At 44.0% G+C, this 21,074-nt stretch overlaps 1 long non-coding RNA gene across 1 annotated transcript in view; it reads right to left on the bottom strand.

The window, feature by feature from the left end:
- LOC137448386 (uncharacterized) overlaps nucleotides 1-21,074 on the bottom strand; it is a 138,631-nt gene that overhangs the window by 115,741 nt on the left and 1,816 nt on the right. The gene's annotated exons all lie outside the window — the stretch shown is intronic.

Below are 21,074 nucleotides of genomic sequence, written 5' to 3'. Positions count from 1 at the left end.
GAGTCATTGCCACCTGGGACGTTACCATCTCTGACCCTTCTCATGTTGCAAATTCTAATGTAAATAGAGATAAAAAGTCCAAAGACAAAAATAAATTTAAAAAAAAAAAAAAAAGACACCAAACAAACAAAAAAATCCCACCTCCACACAGTTTTGTTGGAAGTAACAAGTTGTATTCTTTCTCCTACCTTCCAGAGAACAAAGCAAGTGAAATATTTGCAACTTCATTCATGCTTTCCCTTAGGCTTCTGAAGCAACTGCAACAGAGGAAAAACCTCTGCAGCCCACTCAGGCTGCTGCCCAGGCCTCTGCCACAGGAGAACCAGGCTTGCTTGCTCCTGAGGGCTTTGAAGCAACAGCAGGTTTTTAGGAGCTGCTAGTGCTGCCAACAGAGTCGGCATGGGTGTTGTCACAGCAACCAAAACATCTGGGTCTGAGACCCAAAGCATCTGTGTTCTCTTTCTGGTTACTGACATCAGTATCAAAGTTCAATTAAAAATACATGGCCATGAGTAGTTATCAGTATAACACATGCAACTTTTTCTCAGGAGCATGTATCATACAAAAAATACTAATTCTCGTTTCAGATCTTACCACCTGAAGGCCAGTGTTCAGAAATATTTAATTTGGAGAATAATTTTAGGGCAGTTGCTCAGATTTCGTTGCTGTTGAATTGCTAATGATAACCTGTTGTTTCTAAAAGGTGCAATACATTATGCTATACTAGGGCTGCCATTATCCAGAGAAGCTTCAGTTACAGTTTTGTGCTACATCTTTTCCCATTCTGAATGCAGCTTCTGTGGGACAAGGTTTAGGCAGCTTACTAGCTCTTGATTGTACCTGGATTTTTACTAAGTATGGAATTATCATCAGCCATATAGCTGGCATATAAGAAAATATTAAACAGTATAGTGCTCCTTAGGTTGAAAAAGAAGATGTGCAGCTGAACAAAAATCATGTAGAATAGCAAGAAAAATTACCTGAAGGGCTTTTAAAATCTTAGGAGAAAATATTGCCATTTTTGCAATGCAAAAGATAGCGGTTGTCACAGAAATCATCAGGCTGCAGGGTAAAGGAATGAAAGTACGTTCTCACACAACACCAGGTTAAACTGTGGAACCCATTGCCACTAGATAATGCAAAGACCAAAAGCACAAGCAAATTCAGATGCTAATTACAAAAGTGTTTAGGAAAGAGCCACAAATTGCAGCTGGAAAAAAAAAGTTGCAGGTTCTCCCAGATTATACTGGAAGAAGTATAAACACAGCCATCCTTATAAATCTGCTAAAATACATATCCTTCTCACTAGATGTGACTGGTATGAACTGTTTGAGCCCAGAAACAGATGGCAAAATAGGAGCAGAGCCCTGACTCCCATTTCAGCTCTGGGTATACTAATGCTCATTCAGGTAAGGAATTAGTAGCCCAAGCAAATCATCAGTAAATTTGCGGATGACACCAAGCTGGGGACAGGAGTTGATCTGCTGGAGGGTAGAGAGGCTCTGCAGAGAGACCTCGACAGGCTGGACAGATGGGCAGAATCCAACGGCATGAGATTGAACACATCCAAGTGCCAGGTTCTGCACATTGGCCACAGCAACCCCATGCAGTGCTACAGGCTGGGGTCAGAGTGGCTGGAGAGCAGCCAGGTGGAGAGGGACCTGGGGGTACTGGTCGATGGTAGGCTGAACATGAGCCTGCAGTGTGCCCAGGCAGCCAAGAGGGCCAACGGCATCCTGGCCTGCATCAAGAACAGTGTGGCCAGCAGGAGCAGGGAGGTCATTCTCCCCCTGTACGCTGCACTGGTTAGGCCACACCTCAAGTACTGTGTCCAGTTCTGGGCCCCTCAGTTTAGGAAAGATGTTGACTTGCTGGAACGAGTCCAGAGAAGAGCAATGAAGCTCGTGAGGGGTTTGGAACACAAGCCCTATGAGGAGAAGCTGAGGGAGCTGGGATTGCTTAGCCTGGAGAAGAGGAGACTCAGGGGTCACCTTTTTGCTCACTACAACTACCTGAGGGGAGGTTGTAGACCAGTGGATGTTGGTCTCTTCTCTCAGGCAGCCAGCACCAGACCAAGAGGACACAGTCTCAGGCTGTGCCAGGGGAGGTTTAGGCTGGATGTTAGGAAGAAGTTCTATACAGAGAGAGTGATTGCCCATTGGGATGGGCTGCCCGGAGAGGTGATGGAGTCACCATCATTGGAGGTGTTCAGGAGGAGACTTGATGGGGTGCTTGGTGCCATGGGTTAGTTGTTTAGGTGGGTTGGATTGCTTGATGGGTTGGACGCGATGATCTTGAAGGTCTCTTCCAACCTGGTTTATTTTATTCTGTTCTATTCTGTTCTATTATTTGGCATAGATACCCAAATTTAAACCCAAATTCTGTGTTAACAGTCCCTATCATGAGGAAAACAGGAGCTGTAAAAAACACTTTATTTTCAGATATGTTTTCAAGACTAATCTTATCAAGTCTCTCAAGTGTTTAAGTATTTCTTATTCTAGCAGCAATGTCACCCAGCCACTTAACATGTTCATATCACCTTTGGCCTATGCTTTCAGAGCAGAAGCTATTAGCAGTAACTTTATAGATGCCATTTTTGGCCAGAATCTCAAAACACCCTTTCCTCTTTATCAGCTCACAGATACAAGAGGTGGCAAGGGAGCTATTTCCATCAGCAATGCTCCATTTGTCTATGAATGGAGAAAGTGAAATTTTGTCTTGAAATAGGGAGGGAAGAACGGGGTGGGGGGGGGAAACAACAAAACAAAAGAACACAACACCAGAAAAAAACCCAAAACACAAAAAACACCCACAACTGTAGAAAATGACAAGAAATTGTTACGTGACAAAGCACCTATATTTAGCCTGTATCTGGGGCGAAAGTATAGCAGTTCACCTGATGATCCCTCTCCATCGGGGAAGTGGGATCAGGAAAAGGAGGGAAGATCCACAGGTTAAAATGAGAACAGATTTAATGAAATACTCAAATTAATACCAATATCAGTAGAGGATATATAAAGTTACTCTTTGCCCAACAAAACCAGGACACAGGGTACTCCAGGTGGAAAAACATAAAAAAGAATAAAAGAAAAAAAAGGAAAAGGAAAAGAAAAAAAAGGAAAAGGAAAAAAAAAAAAGGAAAAAAAGGAAAAAAAAAAGAAAAAGAAAAAATGTAACAAAAAAACACACACACACACAAAAAAAAAAAAAGGGGGAAAAAAGCACTCCCTGGGGTTAATTTTAAAGGTAATCTGGAACTCTTTCCAAAGTATTATTCCTAATTACTGCCATTAGTTGAATCAAGCTGTCTTCACAGGTAAAAATGCTAGAAAGATGCTCATCTCCTGCCTCTGCCATCTTCTCTTCTGCACACCACCATGCTGTGGTCACACACACTACTGAGATCATCCTCTAGCTCATGCAGCTCTGACGGCTCTCCTGCATCTCAGTCTGTTGGCATACCAGCTCTGGCAAATTCTCTGTGTGTCTATATATTCCTCCTTAGGTAGGTGTCACAGCTTCTGCAGAAGTCTGCAACGGATAACCCATTCACTATTTTTCTTAAGTGTACAAACCCCCACATGCTGCATTGGCTGTGTGATCCCCTATGCTCCAGGCATGGCATAGGTATCCTGGTCTTGGTGTTCACTATCACTGGAGCATAGGATGGGGAAGCAGCTCCAGGCTCCTCCAGGCCAGTCCCTTGCAATGAAGGCAATCATGTAACAGGTATTCAGTGCCTACAAACACCAACCTCTGCTGCTCACTCAGCAGTGCAAGTCCTGCCATGGGAGAAGAAAAGGAAAGCCAAAGGTCCAAGAACTTCAAAATCTCCTGTACATCCCAGGCATCATGCCAGTGCAGACAGAAAGAACAGCTGGAGGTGCCACTGCCTCCATCCACTACTAGCAGAACTGTGATACATCCTTTCCACTGTTGTTCAGCTGCTGTTTTGCATTTTGAGATAAGACTAATTCTTACTATTGACCTACATACAATGCAGTGTGGAAACTGAACATTGGTCCAAAAGATTCCTTCATATCAGTATCTGCAAAACCATGTCTACCATCAAAGCTGGCATGCAAACCAAGCTTCCCACTGGCCCAGCCTCTGATATTATGTCCTTTGCTGTACAAAGTTGGTGTCTTTTCCACTCTTCAGTATGAGGTAGGAGGGATGGAAAAACTGGCAACAGAACATGCATGGTTATCCCCGCAATACCCCAGGTGACATCTGGATGTTAACTAAACTGACAAGAACTACACAGCAGAGAGAGGAAAGAAGGAAAACACTTGTCTTTCCAGTTCAATTACTGCAAATAAAGTTTCTCTACTTCTAGGAGTGCTTCAAGTACAGCATATGGAAGGGTTTGAGAATCTGGAGGCTCCTGATTAAAGTGCTGTTATTTTCAGTGCCACAGTCAATCAGGGATTGTGTTTCGGTCTTTTGAGAACAGGGAGCTGGTTTACATATCTGCTTGTGCTGTACCTTAAGGCTCTCCAAGCAACTTCACTGTACAGAATCAGCGTGTATTTACAAAGAAGGAAAAGTAGGGCTGCTGCTTCCTGAAAAAATTCTTTCCATCATCTCCTGCACAATTCATCCAAGCTGTATTTGAAGTCCCAAAGAGCAGACATCCTATATTTTCCACAATAAATAAATATATTTTATTTAAACTGTAAAACCTCTTTGCTTAACACTGTGAAAAGAGGCATACAGCAGAAGCCTGCTGTTAACATGACATACAGTAATGAATCAGTTAGCAATGAGAGTTAGGTGGAAGGGTTGATCCATGACATGAAAACAGGAACTAGTTTTTTTATAGTACCTCCCTGACATACTGGCACGTCTGTCCCTTTCCAGCTCTCTTCAAAGCACAGCACTACTCTTCCAATTTGGGTTTCAGCAGTTGGTTGAACAAAGTATCACTTTGCAGATTTCAGGGGAGTGATGCCATACAAGTGACTTTAGGTGTTGGAAGTCCCATGAAATCAAAGGATTTGTGCTTAGGAAGAGTTTGTTCCACATTTATTCCTTTTCAGTGAAGGCTGAATGTGTAAATCTATCACATCCCCACTTGACTCTGCACTGTGGAGACACAAAGTGACACAGAGGGATTTTGGCAGTAGAAAGGAAAAAGCTTCAAAAACACTTCACTGAACCCTGAAAAATGCCAAAATATACCAGGTGCTAAGGATGAAAACCTGACAGGGAGAAGCATTTCTCTGTTAGAGGGAGGCTAAACTCCCTGAGAGAGAGCACAAGTGCTCTCCTACAACAATCTACACCTCTCAATAAAGTATGCCATGAACACATAGCAAATGCATCACAGTACAGAAGCAGGATTTGCTATCCCTCCTCCCTTCCACATCACCCCTCATTTCTCCAGGCACCCATTTCCTGCATGGAAGCAGAGGAATGGAGCTAGAGTGGCCTGTCATGGTTTACAGTACCTGAGAGTGCTTCTGGAGCTCCAGTTCTTAGTGGAGCTGAAGGACACCTAACAGTGTCTGTAGCAGAAGATAGTGGATGTTTTTCATTTCTGTGGTAATGCACAGTTGTGGCAAGTGCCCTATCACACTGCTGATCTCCAAAACTCGTTTGCATTACTCCTCCATGTGGTGTTCCATGTCTGTCCTCTTTCATTCACCTTGAGTCACAAGAGGCATTGAAGATTTCTACAGCATGCCTTACTTCATCTGTATGATTGCTTAGAAAGGCCCCTGGACTTTGTCTCAATTTACTTAATTTTCTTTTGCCTATTCCCCATGTCCTGACCAAGGCTTGTATTTTCTGTAACTGTATACTAACAGTCTCATTTTGTGCTGTGTCCTAGTTTCCTCAAAACCCCAGTCCAGGATTAAGACCTTTATCCACTCTTTCAAATGTGACCTCCTTCTTTAAAAAAAAATTGATAGATACCCCAGAAGGTGACAAAGCCAGACCCTGCTTCAGAGCTCAGGGATGGGGACCAGAGTCTTTGGAGCTGGCAGCAGCCTGTGGGTGGCTTGGCAAAGCAGATTTTGTAACTGCTGATCAGTGAGGGGACAAAGCCACCAGGGAGGACCTGGGAGGAGGTGGTAAGCAGGATGACAGCAGCTGCAGCTCCTTGGTTGGAAATTGCAGGGAGAAGGGAGAAAAGAGGCCCCAACCCAGCTTGAAGGGTCCGTGAGCATCAGCCACCCAGGTGCTCACTGCCATGATGGAGCCTTAGGTGCCATGGTGCTTAAAGCAACTGTTTTACTGACAAAACTTCCAACACTGCACCTTAGTCTGAGAGACAGAAGTGTAATTTAGATTAAGCAGGAAAGCCTTTATGAGTTAATTAAATACCAACTGCTAAGCCATACCCTACCAATCATTATCTGTGTTTTGATACGGGCGTATTACATAACTGTTAAACTTGGTATTTAGCAGATAACTTCCTTATTAGAAAGATTAAACATCTACTTGAGAGATTTCATTTATAAAATGTCACCATTCTGGTTTACTAGACTTCTTGCTGTGTTTAACACTAACAGTGGGTATTTAAAGAAATAACAAATGAGCTGTCAGCTGGGAGCGCTCAGCAACAAGCAGGACCTGCCCTGGGACAGACTTTGCCGGTGCTGCTGGGGAGCTCGTCCAGGGACTCGGCGCGGGGGCCCTCCCCCGGCACTGCAATTCTCACCTTTTTTCACATCTTCAGACTGATGGGAAAAACTTCAACACCTCTTTTGAAAAGACATTCCCCGGCTTCAGTGGGATCAGTCTAATTCTCTCCCAATCATCCCTGGCTACATCTTCTCCCAGGCAACATTTTTCTGAGAACATGGTGGAGTGAGGTCTGCTGATTGGTATTAGTGTGTGATGCATGCAGAACTACGTCATCATCTCAACTCCCAGCTGCCACTAGCAGCGGCCTCCATGGAATAAAATGCACACTTGGTGCTCTGTGCACAAAACCAAAGATAATCCTCATCTGCTCTTCTGTAAGGCATCTGAAAATTTTGCTGGGGGTGTGCTTCCAGAATTCTGGTGTTAGCAGGTCAGAAACAAGGAAGCAGAAATCCATCCAAAGAGTATTTTGGATGGGGGAGGACATTATGGCCAGAAGACCATCCCAGAGTCAGAGGACCCAATCTCAGTGGAAGTCAGATGCAGAGGATAGGGAGCACTGGTGGTGCAGCTGACCCCCCATTTTAACAGAGGTGGTGAAACAGCAGGACTTTGAAGAACGGCTGCAGGGCTGATGGTGGAGCCACAAAGCCCTAATCCTGGCTTTCCTCCAGATCTTGGAGGATGTGCCCCACCTATGTGGGGCTCAGTCCTGATACTGGGGTGTTACAGCCATGCAGCCTTACAACCGAACTGGATCTCTATTCAATTTTTGTATAAATGCTTTTATTACTGCTAGAAACAGGGATCTCTAGTTTCTCCAGTAAGCCCCAAGGAGGAGCAGAGGGCCCTGCGCTGGCCATCATCCTGGCAAACACTGGCTTACAACTTCAGCATGAACTGGCAGGGAAGAAGTTAAGAATTAGTGAGCTTAAAAAGGCTGCTTATTGAGGGGTGGGTTTGGAGCAACCTGAGTTAAGGAAGCAGCCTTAACAATATAAGAAAAGGAAGTGCTGGTCATTGGTTTGTTTGTTTATTGTTTCAGCAGTTTGTACTGTGTATGTCTCATGTCCTATCTTCATTCTTCAGTCTCCCAGCAAGTTAATTATCCAAGGGAAGCGGCACTTCCTGCCAGCGAACTCCTGGGTCCTCTCCCATTGTTCAGGGAGCTGACACACAGTGCTAGAGATGGCAGAAAGGACTGTTCATGTCTCAGCCGGCGAGAAACACCCCAGAGACTGCAGTTAGTTAATAAAACAGATGGGTTTATTGGCATCAGCAAATTTCAGTGCTAGTGATGCATTTAATAGGGTTTGTCTGAAGAAAACCCACATAAAAACTAAAACTAAGAGTTTAGGGGCAAGGTGATAAAAGTAGGAGAGAAAAGAAGATGATCCATACCTCTGGCAGCTGTGTAATGTCTCCATTGCCTTTGCTCAACAACCCTTTTCTGATAGGACTCATTAATCAGCAAGAGAAGAGATCTCTACCGCTAAAAGCCAAACTCAGCTGGCCTAAATCTCATCCAATCCCTGTGCTAACCAAAGTCTTTAAATTCCCTAACACAGGACATCTGAATACTCCTCAAAGGCCTGGTGCTTTCCCTTCACTTCATACAGAGGCTTACATGGACATGAGGGTGACTCCAAACCCATAATATAAAACCCCTTTTTTTCCCCGAAGCTCCTGCACCCTTCATCTCTTCAGAGTTACTTTTTGGTGTTTCTGTAACTGTCAGGAAACAGCACCTTACAGAAGGAGTGTGCTTCTCTCAAATGCTGTACAGACTCTTCAATATTTTTATTTTTATTAAACAACACTTTGTACAATCCCTAAGCATGGTCTGAAGCAATGCAAATAATAACAAACAGCAGCCAACTTTAGATGTGGAGCTGGGATACAGTTGTGCATCTCATCTTCGGGAATGATTGAGAATGCTTAAGACAGGTGTGTGTTAACCTCCCAGGAAAATAACAAATGAAGCGGGAGAAATTCTAAAAACATAAGCAGGACATAGATCATAAAACATAGAGGCACAAATCTGTATCTCTGTGTGCTTGCTAACTTCATTTGAAATATGTGACTCCACCCTCTAAGGAGTCAGGAGCTGGAGTTAGTCAAGAGCAAGAGGATTTTTGCTCACAGACATTGTTAAAGGTAAAGGAATTCAGAATAACTGCTTTAAAGCATGTGTTGCCATTTTGATTACAAAGTAGGGTTTGCTTCGTTGCTTAGTTGTGCTAATTTTCTCTGCATACCTTCACTTTTGCACAAGCTCTGTGCTATGTAACTCCAGTGCCCAAATGTGCCTTAGAAACTGTGCCACATTTATGCCACCCTGATGTCATTTGGAGGTCAAAATTCACTCATCTAAAATTTTAGAGAAAAAACAAAACACAGATCTTGGATTTTCTCTTCAGAAGGAGACGTTGTTTCTAGGGACAAGCTGAGTGCTCCTCTTTGGGACAAGATGTGGCCAGAGGGGCACTGTCATCATGGCAAGGTTTCTTCCATGAGGAAATATTATTTACACATGCTACATCCAAATAACAACAGTGACAAAGAGGACTAGTAATTGATCCTGCTTTAAATAGCTAATTTTCTACTGCAGGGAGGAGCATTTTTGTGGACATTTCCGTAGCAAGATGTTCTACTCACTTCTGGCCCAGCAGCAACAGATGTCCCCCCCTTCTCCTTCCCCCTCCCCCTTCTCCTTCCCCCTCCCCCTTCTCCTTCCCCCTCCCCCTTCTCCTTCCCCCTCCCCCTTCTCCTTCCCCCTCCCCCTTCTCCTTCCCCCTCCCCCTTCTCCTTCCCCCTCTTCCTTCTCCTTCCCCCTCCCCCTTCTCCTTCCCCCTCTTCCTTCTCCTTCCCCCTCCCCCTTCTCCTTCCCCCTCCCCCTTCTCCTTCCCCCTCCCCCTTCTCCTTCCCCCTCCCTTTCCCCTTCCCCCTCCCCCTCCTCTTCCTCCTCCCCTTCCCCTTCCCCTTTCCCCTCCCCCTCTTCCCTTCCCCTTTCCCCTCCCCCTCTTCCCTTCCCTTTTCTCCTCCCCCTCTTCCCTTCCCTTTTCCCCTCGCCCTGTTCCCTTCCCTTTTCTCCTCCCCCTCTTCCCTTCCCTTTTCCCCTCCCCCCTTCCCTTCCCCTTTTCCCTCCCCCTCTTCCCTTCCCTTCCCTTCCCTTCCCTTCCCTTCCCTTCCCTTCCCTTCCCTTCCCTTCCCTTCCCTTCCCTTCCCTTCCCTTCCCTTCCCTTCCCTTCCCTTCCCTTCCCTTCCCTTCCCTTCCCTTCCTTTCCCTTCCCTTCCCTTCCCTTCCCTTCCCTTCCCTTCCCTTCCCTTCCCTTCCCTTCCCTTCCCTTCCCTTCCCTTCCCTTCCCTTCCCTTCCCACCTTCTCTTGTCAGCAAACAAGTAAGGAAAGAATTTCACTATTTCAAGAATTTTAGGATTTTGAAATGGTGTTCACACACTTGATACTACCCAGTTTCAGGACAGAGCTCAGCTGTTGAACAGATGAAAGGTCAGTCATGATTTTCTACAGATGTTTTGGATCAAATAATAGTGCTTAAAAGGGAAAAAAAAAAAAAAAAGAAAAAAGAAAAAAAAAGTATCTGCAGACAGTTCAGAGCCATGATAAATAATTTACAAAGTGGTTAAACAAATCATGTGAAAGAGCTCTAAAACAGGATGTTTTGGCTTTCTAATGGGGATACGTTTAAATTACACAGCCAGTAAATAATGACCCAAAGGCCTTCATGTCACTGGATAAAGACAGAAGCTAAAGAGCTTAATTGAAATGATGAGTGGATGTTAAGTGCCTGTTGTCATTTTTGCCTCTTCTGCCTTTTGGTGGTGAGAAATAAAAGGGAAAATAGTAAAGAAAAAAAAAAAAAAAGAAAGAAAGAAAAAATAAAGAAAAAAAAAAAAGAAAAAATAAAGGAAAAAAAAAAAGGAAAAATGTGAAGGAGCTATTAGGATCTCAGGTAGTGATAGGACTAGGGGGAGTGGAATGAAGCTGGAGGTGGGGAGATTCAGGCTGGACGTGGGGAAGAAGTTCTTCATCATGAGAGTGGTGAAACCCTGGAATGGGTTGCCCAGGAGGTGTTTAAGCCAGACTGGATGAGGCTCTGTCCAGCCTGATCTAGTGTGGGGTGTCCCTGCCCATGGCAGGGGGGTTGGAACTAGATGATCCTTGTGGTCCCTTCCAACCCTGACCGATTCTATGATTCTATTAGAGACAAAGAAACAGAAGGAAAGCAGAAATTATTCATTCCACACCCAGTCCCTGACAGGAGAAAAAGGAAGTATATAATAATTATATATCCTATAAATATAGGATAAAAATCTCTGCCTTGGGGAATGCAAAGCTGATGTGGTGGAGTAAAATCTGCAAGAGCAATGGGCAGCAGATAAGCGCCGCCACCACCACCCATAAACTCTGTGTTTTGCCTTGTTTCTGTTATTCTGCATTATTTAATACTGTAAATAATTATCAAAAGCCCTGACAGTAATTCTTTCAAATGTATTCTGGCAAGCGAACAACTGAAGAGCTGTTTCTCCTGCAAAGTTCCTCTGGAGCAGGAATGAATGCCCTGTCACTTCTCAAATTTTACCAAATCCAGACTGGAGAGAGAAGCAGCTACTCATTTTCCAAAGAACTAAGGAAAGGGATGCACTAATTTATGCAGAATGACTTAAATGCTGAAAGCAACCTAGATTTAATGGATGGGAAGGCTGAGTAACAAACACTTTTGACTCAGTATTACCTATCTTGGCAAAATCCCCAGTGCTGCTATTTAAGTCTAAGGACTGCATATCATAGCCTGTATGATTTTGGTGACAAGCAGGCACACAGCCAGCACAAGAGTGGATTTCCCACTGTCTTTCAGAAAGAACAGAAGACACTCTACTTTTTAAGAGACACATTTCTACTAGGTACTGTGAAGCAAGCTTCCTGTTAAAATTAATGAGAACTGTGCATGAGTAAGGACACTGAATCAGGCTCTGCATACGAGAATCTTCCTCCTGCTGCTGCAAAGGCAAGGAGTAGATGATGCTCAATAACCAGGAAAAACTCAATAATTATATGAAGGCTACCAAGCAATGGCTGAACACAAGGTCTCATGCTTGGGACACCAGCTGCTTGCCAATGACTGCAGCTAATTTTGGCAACAGGGCAGGAGTGGAATGCTTATTGCAGTCTGAGGCAGGATATAGATTATAAACATTTTTTTCTCTGAGATCTTGCTGTACATTTCTCCAAATTGTTTTCAAAGGCAGCTCAAATTACCTCTCCACTGAGGTTAAATCCATTATGTTTAACTTAAAGACAACAAAGGCTTTGGAGTGGAAACCTGGGCCCAGACTCCTTCGCTCCCTTACTTCAAGACTGTTTCCTTTACAATGCAAGTACTGGGAAACTTTTCCCAAGCTGAAGTGCAATAACTATGCTTTTGTAATGCCCACTGGCAGTGTACCTGTGCCACCCAGGACAGAGTTTGGTTAATTAAGAAATTCTCTTGAACTGCCTGTTTTACCAAGTAAGCAGCCTGCAAATAAAGAAAAGCAATGTCCATTCAATCTCTTCCAGCTCATATGCTCACAGCCTTGATTGCTTGAGATTGTTTTGGGGCAAAAAAGAAAATACACCAGATTTTTGCCAATGGCAGGTCTAAGTTATTTGCAGCCAGAAAGATGCACTTTTTGTCCTTTGGAAACAAGTAGTAACACAAGCAATAGTAGAAACAGACAATGCTTGTTTACCATGAGCAATGTCCCAGGCTGAGCTCCCATGTGGGGTCTCTAGCAGAGAGTGAACTTGCAGCCCAGTCTTCATGGTGGAAGCAGGAGAAAGAGCTTGTACTGGTGATTTCCTCCGAGCTTATAGATTTTAAAGTCCATGAGTGCATTGCTATGCTGAAATTAGCTTATGAGCTTGGAAAGGGTCTGGCACATCTACCTGTAGATGCGTACAAAGGAATCACACCAGCCTTGCTTCATAGGAAACTGGGCCTGCATTGAGACAATCTTTGGGCCAAGATTAATTTCAAGGCTAGAGGATTCAAGCTGCTGACTTTGGCAAGAACTAGAGAGGCCAGAAACCCTCCACACCTTTTAGTGTTTCATTAGCAGCAGTCCTCCCAGTAGTGCTTTACTTCAGGAAATTACATTCAATTTATGCACAAAGAAACTTAGACACAGCCCTTCCAAGAGACTTGTCAAACATTGGTCACAACTCAAAACAAACCCACTTCAAGCATGCTCCTGCTCTGAGGTGTGAGGCACAGCTCACTGGCAGGGCAGAGGTCTCCCTTGCCAGTCATCAGACCGTGGTGTGGAGTTATGATGGTAGAGGGCACTGGTACATGAGGGTGATTGCTGGGAAGCCTTCTGCTTGCCTTCTCCTCCCAGATGAGCTGCATGGCCTGTGCAAGCACTGAAACAACTGTTTTTGCAGTGCCAGAGTTAGTTATGTCTGAAAAGGTACCCACAAGCACAGCAAGGAGTGTCATTAGGCTGCTGGCTGGGCACTGGAAGATGGATGTGTTGTTCACTTTCATGCAGGCAGTTAACAGCGCAGCTATTTGGTTACATGAATTTACAAGCTTAGCTGCTGAACAAAGGAGACCACAGGTTAACAGCAAGGGGTGAAGGTGCTTGTAAAGGTGCAAGCTGAGCCCTGAACCAAGGCGATTGCAGCTCCCTGGGAGCTCCTGAAGCCCATTAGTGCCATAGCATGAAGCTGTCAAGATTCACAGATGAGTGGTTAAGTTTGCAAGTTCTGAGGTGACCACGTGCAAGGAAGAGAATTTGCTTTGCTCACACATAGTCTATTTTCTCTCTCCCTCACCAAACAGCCAGCTGCAAACTAGTTTCAAGCTTCCCACAGCAGGGCTAAGGGATTCCCAGCCCATTCTTCCCTTGAAAACCACACTCCTACCTTTACACCTGCACCTCCACAGCTCCATAGGCAACATCCCCATACTCACCAGCACCTCTCAAGGAGACCTCCCACCAGAAAGTACGGCTGATCCCTGACTTATACCAAGCCCCCAAGCAAGCAGGACTGCTCTACACTTCAAAAAGGAACAGAAAATAGTTCTCCTTTATATTTCCTCACACCATCCTATCCCCCAAAATAAATAATGGCACTTCAAGGTGCCAGGCAAGCCTTTGCACTTTAATTTCTCCCTTTGGCAAGCCTAGCCACTAACTCAGTCTTGTTATGATTTTCCCACTAGGGACAAAATATATACTAAGCTTTGAAAACCCATTGTGTAGCAGCAATTGTTGCTGTAAGCCAGTGGCTGTTTTGCTTTGTTCAGCACTGTGTGCTGGTGTCTCCTGTGAGATATTGTTTTGTTAAGGCTTGCTATTGATTAACAGGGAGAGGAATTGAATTCCAAATGGAGTAGCTGAAACATTCCAAAGTGCTGCATAAAAAATTTGAACATTTAAAATCATCTTAAAGACAAATAGCTCTCCTAAGCCAGAACCATTTTTCCATCAAGCTGCACCTACCAACAGCATCTTACTTCAAGGCAGTCTTGCAGTTCAGGTGCAGAACAAAGGCCACATCCTTACCCACGTCTTTAAGACTAGTCATTGTTGCTGAGCAATCTAGGGTCTATGCCAGGGTGATGCCAAACTCTGGGGCACTCTACAGGAAGCAGATCTGGACATTTGTCCTGTCTCCTAATGTTCTTCAGAAGCACCACTGTCCTCAGTGTGGGTACAAAAATAAGTAAATAGGCTTGAAGATGTCCCAGGCTCCTACAGGTTAATCTTCTACCCTATACAAAAAGATTCATTACTCCCTGATTGAGCATCAAATAGATTTTCTTCATCTACAACAGAAGATTTTTGTCAGAATAATGTAATTTCTTAATTCCTCTGGGGACACCTGATAGCAGCCTTTCAGTAACTGAAGGGAGGCCTACAGGAAGGATGGAGAGAGACTTTACAAGGGCCTGCAGTGACTGGACAAGGGGCAATGGCTTCAAACTAGAGAAGGGCAGATTTAGATTGGGTATCAGGAAAAAGTTCTTTACTATGAGGGTGGTGGAACACTGGAAGGGGTTGCCTAGGGAGGTGGTTGAAGCCCCTTCCCTGGAGATATTCAAGGTAAGACTCAACAAGGCCCTGGGTAGCCTGGGCTAGTTGAGGATGTCCCTGCTGACTGTGGGGAGGTCAGACTGGATGACCTTTGGAGGTCCCTTCCAGCCTAGATCATTCTATGACAGAGGGTGCACCTGCAGAGCAGCCAGCACTGAGTGGTGGTGTTCCAGGGAAGGGGCTAACCCTACCTGGCTGCTGCCCTGCCACAAGCAGTGGACAGGGAGAGCAGGGGTCCTGTGGGGTGGCAAACAGCAGCCCTGCCATACAGTCAGATGTGCTTTCTTGCATTGCCAGCAGCACACAGCACAAGTCTCTACAAGTGCCCAAGCCACTGGCAATTGCCCCAAAATGCTTTGGGCCGTCTTGGTGGCACCATCTCTGAGCTCGCCACTGGCAGGCTCATGGAGTTTTCACAGTCTCCTTCTCCAGACACTTGCCCATGCATTGTTTGAACCCTGTTGTGCAGAAACTCACAGGAATGAGGAGACACTGTGACACTGTTTTTCATCTGTGAGAAAAATGTTATTTCACCAATCCTTGAGGTAGTGTGTGGGAGGGGACTGAAGAGAGAAAGCCCAGATTTCTAAATCCTCTTGAACCATTTTCAGCATTTTCACAACAATAATTGCATGGTTGCAACATCCTTTGTGCAACCTGCTAGGGGCTGTGCATCTAGCATTTAATTTAGGAATTAACCAGAGAAATTTTGATAGGGAATGATATAATTGCTCACAATTCTTCTGATCAGCCCATAGAAAGAATCCAGAAGAATGGAACTCATGTCAGGTTTGCTGTAGGATTTAATAGAAAACAGAGGTTTTCCTAAGAGCTGACAGGAGGCCTGTTACTGACAGTCTTCAATGTCTTGTGCCACTTGTGCCAAGCAGGTAGTCTTGGGGATGCGCTTCTTGAGGTGAGGTCCTGGCACTACTCTTGCATGAGCAGCACCTTCCCAAGGTAGCCATGCTCAGCAGTGCAGATGTCCCAAACAACCAATTCTAAAAGACACACACTGTGCACATTTTAGTTAAGTCTTTGATTTCAGCATTAAATAGACACATATCTGACAAAAAATAGACTAATGGTTAAAAATTACAGCCACTCGTGTTCCAAGTGTTATCGGAGAGATTTCTGGAAAAGAGCTGTGCTTGGCAGGGATAGTCCTTCGTTTTAACTGAAGGAGCACCAGCAGCAATGCACCCCATCGTGATGTGAGGCAGTGTTTGTGGAAATAAGGGTACAGGGTGGATCAAGAGCATACACAGATTACGGCAGCCTCCACCCATGTATACATCCCTGGCCCTGGCCCAGGCTGTCACGTAACCCTGCACTGGATAATGATCAAAGGGTTCAGCATGAGCTGAGAAAGTCACACAAGGAGGAGGGGGAGTTGCTGTCCCCAGCCCCCAGTCTGCTCTTTGTTCAGTTTGCTCACGAGTTTCCCAGTTGTGTTTGAACTCCTGTCTCACACTCGCTGACGCTCAGCCACTGCCGGTGGTTTCAGTGAGACGAGCAATCAACCTTGACTTCACATTAACTTCATCTGAATTACATTCAAGTCCTTTCCAGAAAAGCAGTTTAAAGTTTTTGTTCAAGAGAGGGTGTAGACAGAAGGGGGAGAAAAAGAAAAGGCTGCAAACATGGGGTAAGGAATTAAATTTAAAAGAGCCCCTTGGAGTTATTTCAATTAATCTGGGTACCAGAGACTTCAGGAGAAAGGCTCCTCTTAGAACTACTGAAGTAGAACAGAGCATTTCATGGCCTCACTTTCACATTGCATAGCAACAGCACAGCAAAAGTGCTTTTCCTCCTGATTCATTTATCTTCACAAATGCACAGGGCTGAACTTGATGCCACATAGCACTCAGCAGCAGCTTACCTCTGACAAGTTTTACAGAGGAGTGTGCCTGTGCTTTGGTAGAGGGGACACACACAGACACGCATGGAGTCATTTGGAACCCTCAGTCATGGCAGTTTGAGAAGCAGAAACAAACATTTAATCCTGGCGTTAGTGAAAAACAAGGGCCTGCTGGTCATCCCTCACCTCGCTGGCTGTTGAAGCTAGCTGGGTGGTCAAGGCTTTGAAGCATGGAGTATAAAACAGCACTTGATTTAGAGGATCCATTTACACTAGCAGAGACTTTGTAAAGTGCTTTCTTGATGAAGCAAGCCTTCTTACTCTGTCAGAAAAGCAATTTATTTGCTTTCAGTGATTCCAAACATTAAAAATCCAAAATCAACCAAAACAAATCCAAAATAACCTAAAAGGCTACAAAAGGGAAAATCTACGCCTAATGGTTTCACACTGCATCAGTGACAAGACTAAAAGAATCCAAAGGACGCTAGCTCCCAGCTATAAATTCCTAGGCTTTCAGCAATTCTTATAACACCACAAAGATCATTTAAGATTATCAGGCCAAGACTCAAAGAAACTCACTGCCTGATCTGCTTGAGAAGACTCTTGCCATTTCTGTCTCAGGTAGTTTAGTTGTTTTAGCATGAGATGCTGAGAGACTGTGCACATTGGCTTAAGTGTCTACAGCAAAATTTATTCATAGGAGCAACATGAAACAGCAAAGCTGGCTGGGCTGCACAGTGTATCATAGGGAAGATTGTAAAGGTAATGTGCCTGGGACTCTATTTTTGTTGCAAGCTAACAGGCCAGGTTTCTCAAGCGAAAACCCCTAACTGGCAAGAGTATGTCCTGAAGGTTAGAAACAGATTGATGGCTGACACTGAATAAAAGCCTATTTCCTTTTGGCTTGTGGGGGTTTGGCACTGTTGCTGATACCACAAATGTCTGAGCCCAGCTATCAGTGCGTATTTAGCAGAGTGAATATTTGTTGGAAACAGAGCCTAAATTATTCATGAAGGCTTTATAGTCTTGAATCCTTTAATTCCTCACTGTCTCTAGTACAAAAGAAAACACCAATGTTCCCTACTTATAGCTTTTGTAAAGCAAAATTGGCCAGCAGAGCTTGACAGGTGAAACAAAAAAAATTAATTGTTAAGCATCAGTTACTGTACCTCCCCTGCTGAAATTCATAGAGCCACTGCTTCAAACAAAACCTCAGACAGAGCTCTCAAGAACGCAGTGGACAAGTTTGCTCATAGGTCATTTGTAATCATCCATCCCAGCAATATGTGCATCTTCCTCCAAATACTCAGTGCAACTATAGACAGGATTCAAGGACAGATGAGCTACAGTTTGGGCCCAGGTACCTGGCAATTCCCACCAATGCACATTTGTTTTTCTGCTATTCCTTCCAGAAGAGGGAATATGAGTTAAATGCTTATTGCCCCTAGAAAAAGGAATGGAGAGTGGAGTTCTATAAACTGCTCTTCAGACTCTGAGTTCAATATCAAAGTACTTTATAATTACTAGTCAAGTGCAGGTCCCACTCCCATGACTTTTCAGCAGGAGCTCACAGATATCATTAAATGTTAGAATGAGCTTTTTCATAGGCAGGAAAATTTACTGATGGGCTGCTGGAGTCATCCCTCACCTGCTCAAAGGGTACTGTGAAGCTTCCGGCTGAACAATATCTCTCTACACAGAGCAAAGAAATCCTAGTTTGGACAGAAATGCTTTCCACCTGAAAATCTCCATCTCATCTTTCTTCAGAAGACAGCAGGAGGGAAGTAAGCCCTTTGTCAAAAGCAATGTCCAAGTCTTTCAACAAGGGTTGTAACTTACTGCCAGTTTTCCCTCTCTATGGAAGGTCCTCTCTCTGTTCCCAAAAGGAGACTGGCTGCCTGGTATGAGAGGGCCACCAAAATGCAATGCATGCAAAGTTGACAATTACACAGAGGAAAAAAAGGGAAGATGTTAAAATTTCTCCACTGACAAGTAATCTTACATGTTACTTGTAACAATGGGGAGTAAACAACATTTGGGCAGAAAGATGATTTTTCAAGCTGACAGAACTGCTTCCAAGTGTTGTGCCTAAGGGAGCCCCAGTCCAAGCACGCAGTGAGAATTTGCAAGGCCTTTTCACTTACAGCAGAATAGATGGGGCCAGACAGTCTGGCAGCCTCACAAAAGCACAATAAACAGGAGCACTCTCTCCCTGTACATGTATAAACACACACACTCTACAATATTTCACAGCAACATGCCAAAGCAAACACCAAATCGACTGTAGTATTTCAGGGAGATGGCCAAAGCTCACAGATATTTTCCATGCAATCCCCTGGAACAATCCAGTGCTTTCATTAGCACAAAGGTGAAAATATGCATAGTGGAGAAACGAGAGATTACTTTTAGAAAGGAACATAAACAGAAGTGGGTCTTGGTTTGGCTACAATTCACTTTGATCCTAGCAGCAGCAATGCCCCAAGGATGAGTAGAAGCAATGTCCCAATACTGCAGGATCGGGCCCACCACACCTCATGCTTAGTTTCCAGGTGAGGTTGGACAACAGTTACAACTCCTCAAAATCCTGTCCTCTGTGGCACAAACAGATGGTTTGGTTTGGTTTAGCTTTTTTTGAGTAATGCATTCTCATCCTTCTGCTTAGGTTGTAAACTCCAGTTATAAAATACCCGTGATGTTGAGGCAGTTTAATAGAGGATGACAGCCAGGCCAGCCAGTCTTAGTGCAGTCAACATAAAACAGCAGCAGGACTTAAAAATATGCAAGGTCCTGGACAGCTCAGGAGACACTGATCATCTTGTAGGCCTCCAATGATTCTTAGTGCCCAGTAGCAATATGTGATGGGGCCAGTTAAGAAATGGTTGTATTACAACCAAAAAAATTGCAAAACAGCATATGTGAAGTATTGTGTGCCAGTGTTTAGCTGAGTTTCATCATTCTCTCCAGTCTATTTTTGCCACAAACTTGGCTTGAAATATAATTTCACAAATGGTTATCTTCAACTGGTGACCTGTGGAGCCATGACATTAGGAACTATTTCCAGGGGGCTCTTAAAAACTGGCTATAAAGCCAGTCTCAAAACCGCTTCTTCAAAACCCCACACCAGCTGAAGTACTCCCTGTTGTTTGTTCCTACTGTTGTACTACACCTTGGTTGCACCAAGATGAATTTTTGTGGAACCACCGGAGGAATCAACTTAAAGACAGGTAAACCCAAACAAACAAAAAAGGATTACTTTTAACCTGAACTGGTTTCCCTGATGATCTGCCATGTAGCTGTAAAAGACCTTTACTGGCATGCAGTTAACAGAACAGGAATGTGAGGGAAATACTCCTCAAATCACATCCTGAGAAAAGTAAGGCTCTTGTCAGTGGACTGCTGTGGTCCACTTTCCAGTGGGAAGTATTTGTGAGCTGGGTCTGTAGATTCAACTGCTCAACCCATTCAGCACACAGAATCTAGTGATATTAAAGCTAAGTCAAGGGCTTGAGCTGCTGTTAGGTTTCTCTGAATATATCTCTTCTTCAGGCTGAGCAGGTCCAGTCTCCCCTCAAAGAGCAAGTGTTCCAGCTCTAGCCATCCATGGAGGAGCTCAGGATTTCCCAAATGGAGTTTTATCTACTGGTCTAAACTCTGGCTTAAAAACCTGCATTCACAAGACTTGCCTACCATTGTAAAATGAAACTCAGGATAAGTTTCCCACAAGACTTATGACTCTCTTAGGAAACCACTATAAAGAAGATTTAACGCTTGTAGCAATAGGAATCTTATGCAACAAACATGACTGCACCAGGCTCAGCCTCTAGCACACTAGGGCCATACACTAGTGTTTCACATGAAGGTCATGAGAAGCCTCAAATGTTTTAGTTTCAAAAGAGATATCATAATAAAGAAATAAAAGCAGGAATATACTGCAATTAACCTAAAGGAATCTGACATTGCAATTGAGTATCTTTGCAGGCCCCTCCACACAATATGGACCACAATGACGGCAAGAGTGAAAGCAAAGCAAACAGAAACAGAGGATGGCAAGAGAACTGCCTTTCCATCCTTGCTTCTCAAAAATCAGTTCAAAGATTTGACTTAAAGGAGTTCTTCCCACCAACATCTGGGAATTTCAGCTAATTAGCAAACTGCAGTTGACAAGAAGGATTCAGTGTAAGTCACATTCTCCCAAAGGGAAATAAAATAGAGAAAAGCAATGCTAATTTTAAATTAAAACAGGTAGAAAAGCACAACCTATCCCTTTTTAATGCCATCCTACTTTATCCATGCCTAATGCCCAATCTAATTTCTCACTGTGTAAGCTACATGTACTTTTGGTGTTTCTTCACAGTTAGAGGTTTTTCTTTTACTTTCTGATTTTGAAAGACAAAACAGAAGTTCATATTTCTCTATATTCAGTGGAGAAAGATTGAAGAAAGCACTGGGAGGGTTGATACAAGACACCCTCAGCAAATATTTGCAGCCTTTGCAAATGTTATCCTCTTCACA

Source organism: Melanerpes formicivorus, unplaced genomic scaffold (assembly GCF_026170545.1).
Source record: "Melanerpes formicivorus ecotype bairdi unplaced genomic scaffold, bMelFor1.0.p_v2 SCAF_2, whole genome shotgun sequence".
NCBI classification, from domain to species: domain Eukaryota; kingdom Metazoa; phylum Chordata; class Aves; order Piciformes; family Picidae; genus Melanerpes; species Melanerpes formicivorus.
This window is presented reverse-complemented; position numbering and strand designations above follow the sequence as displayed.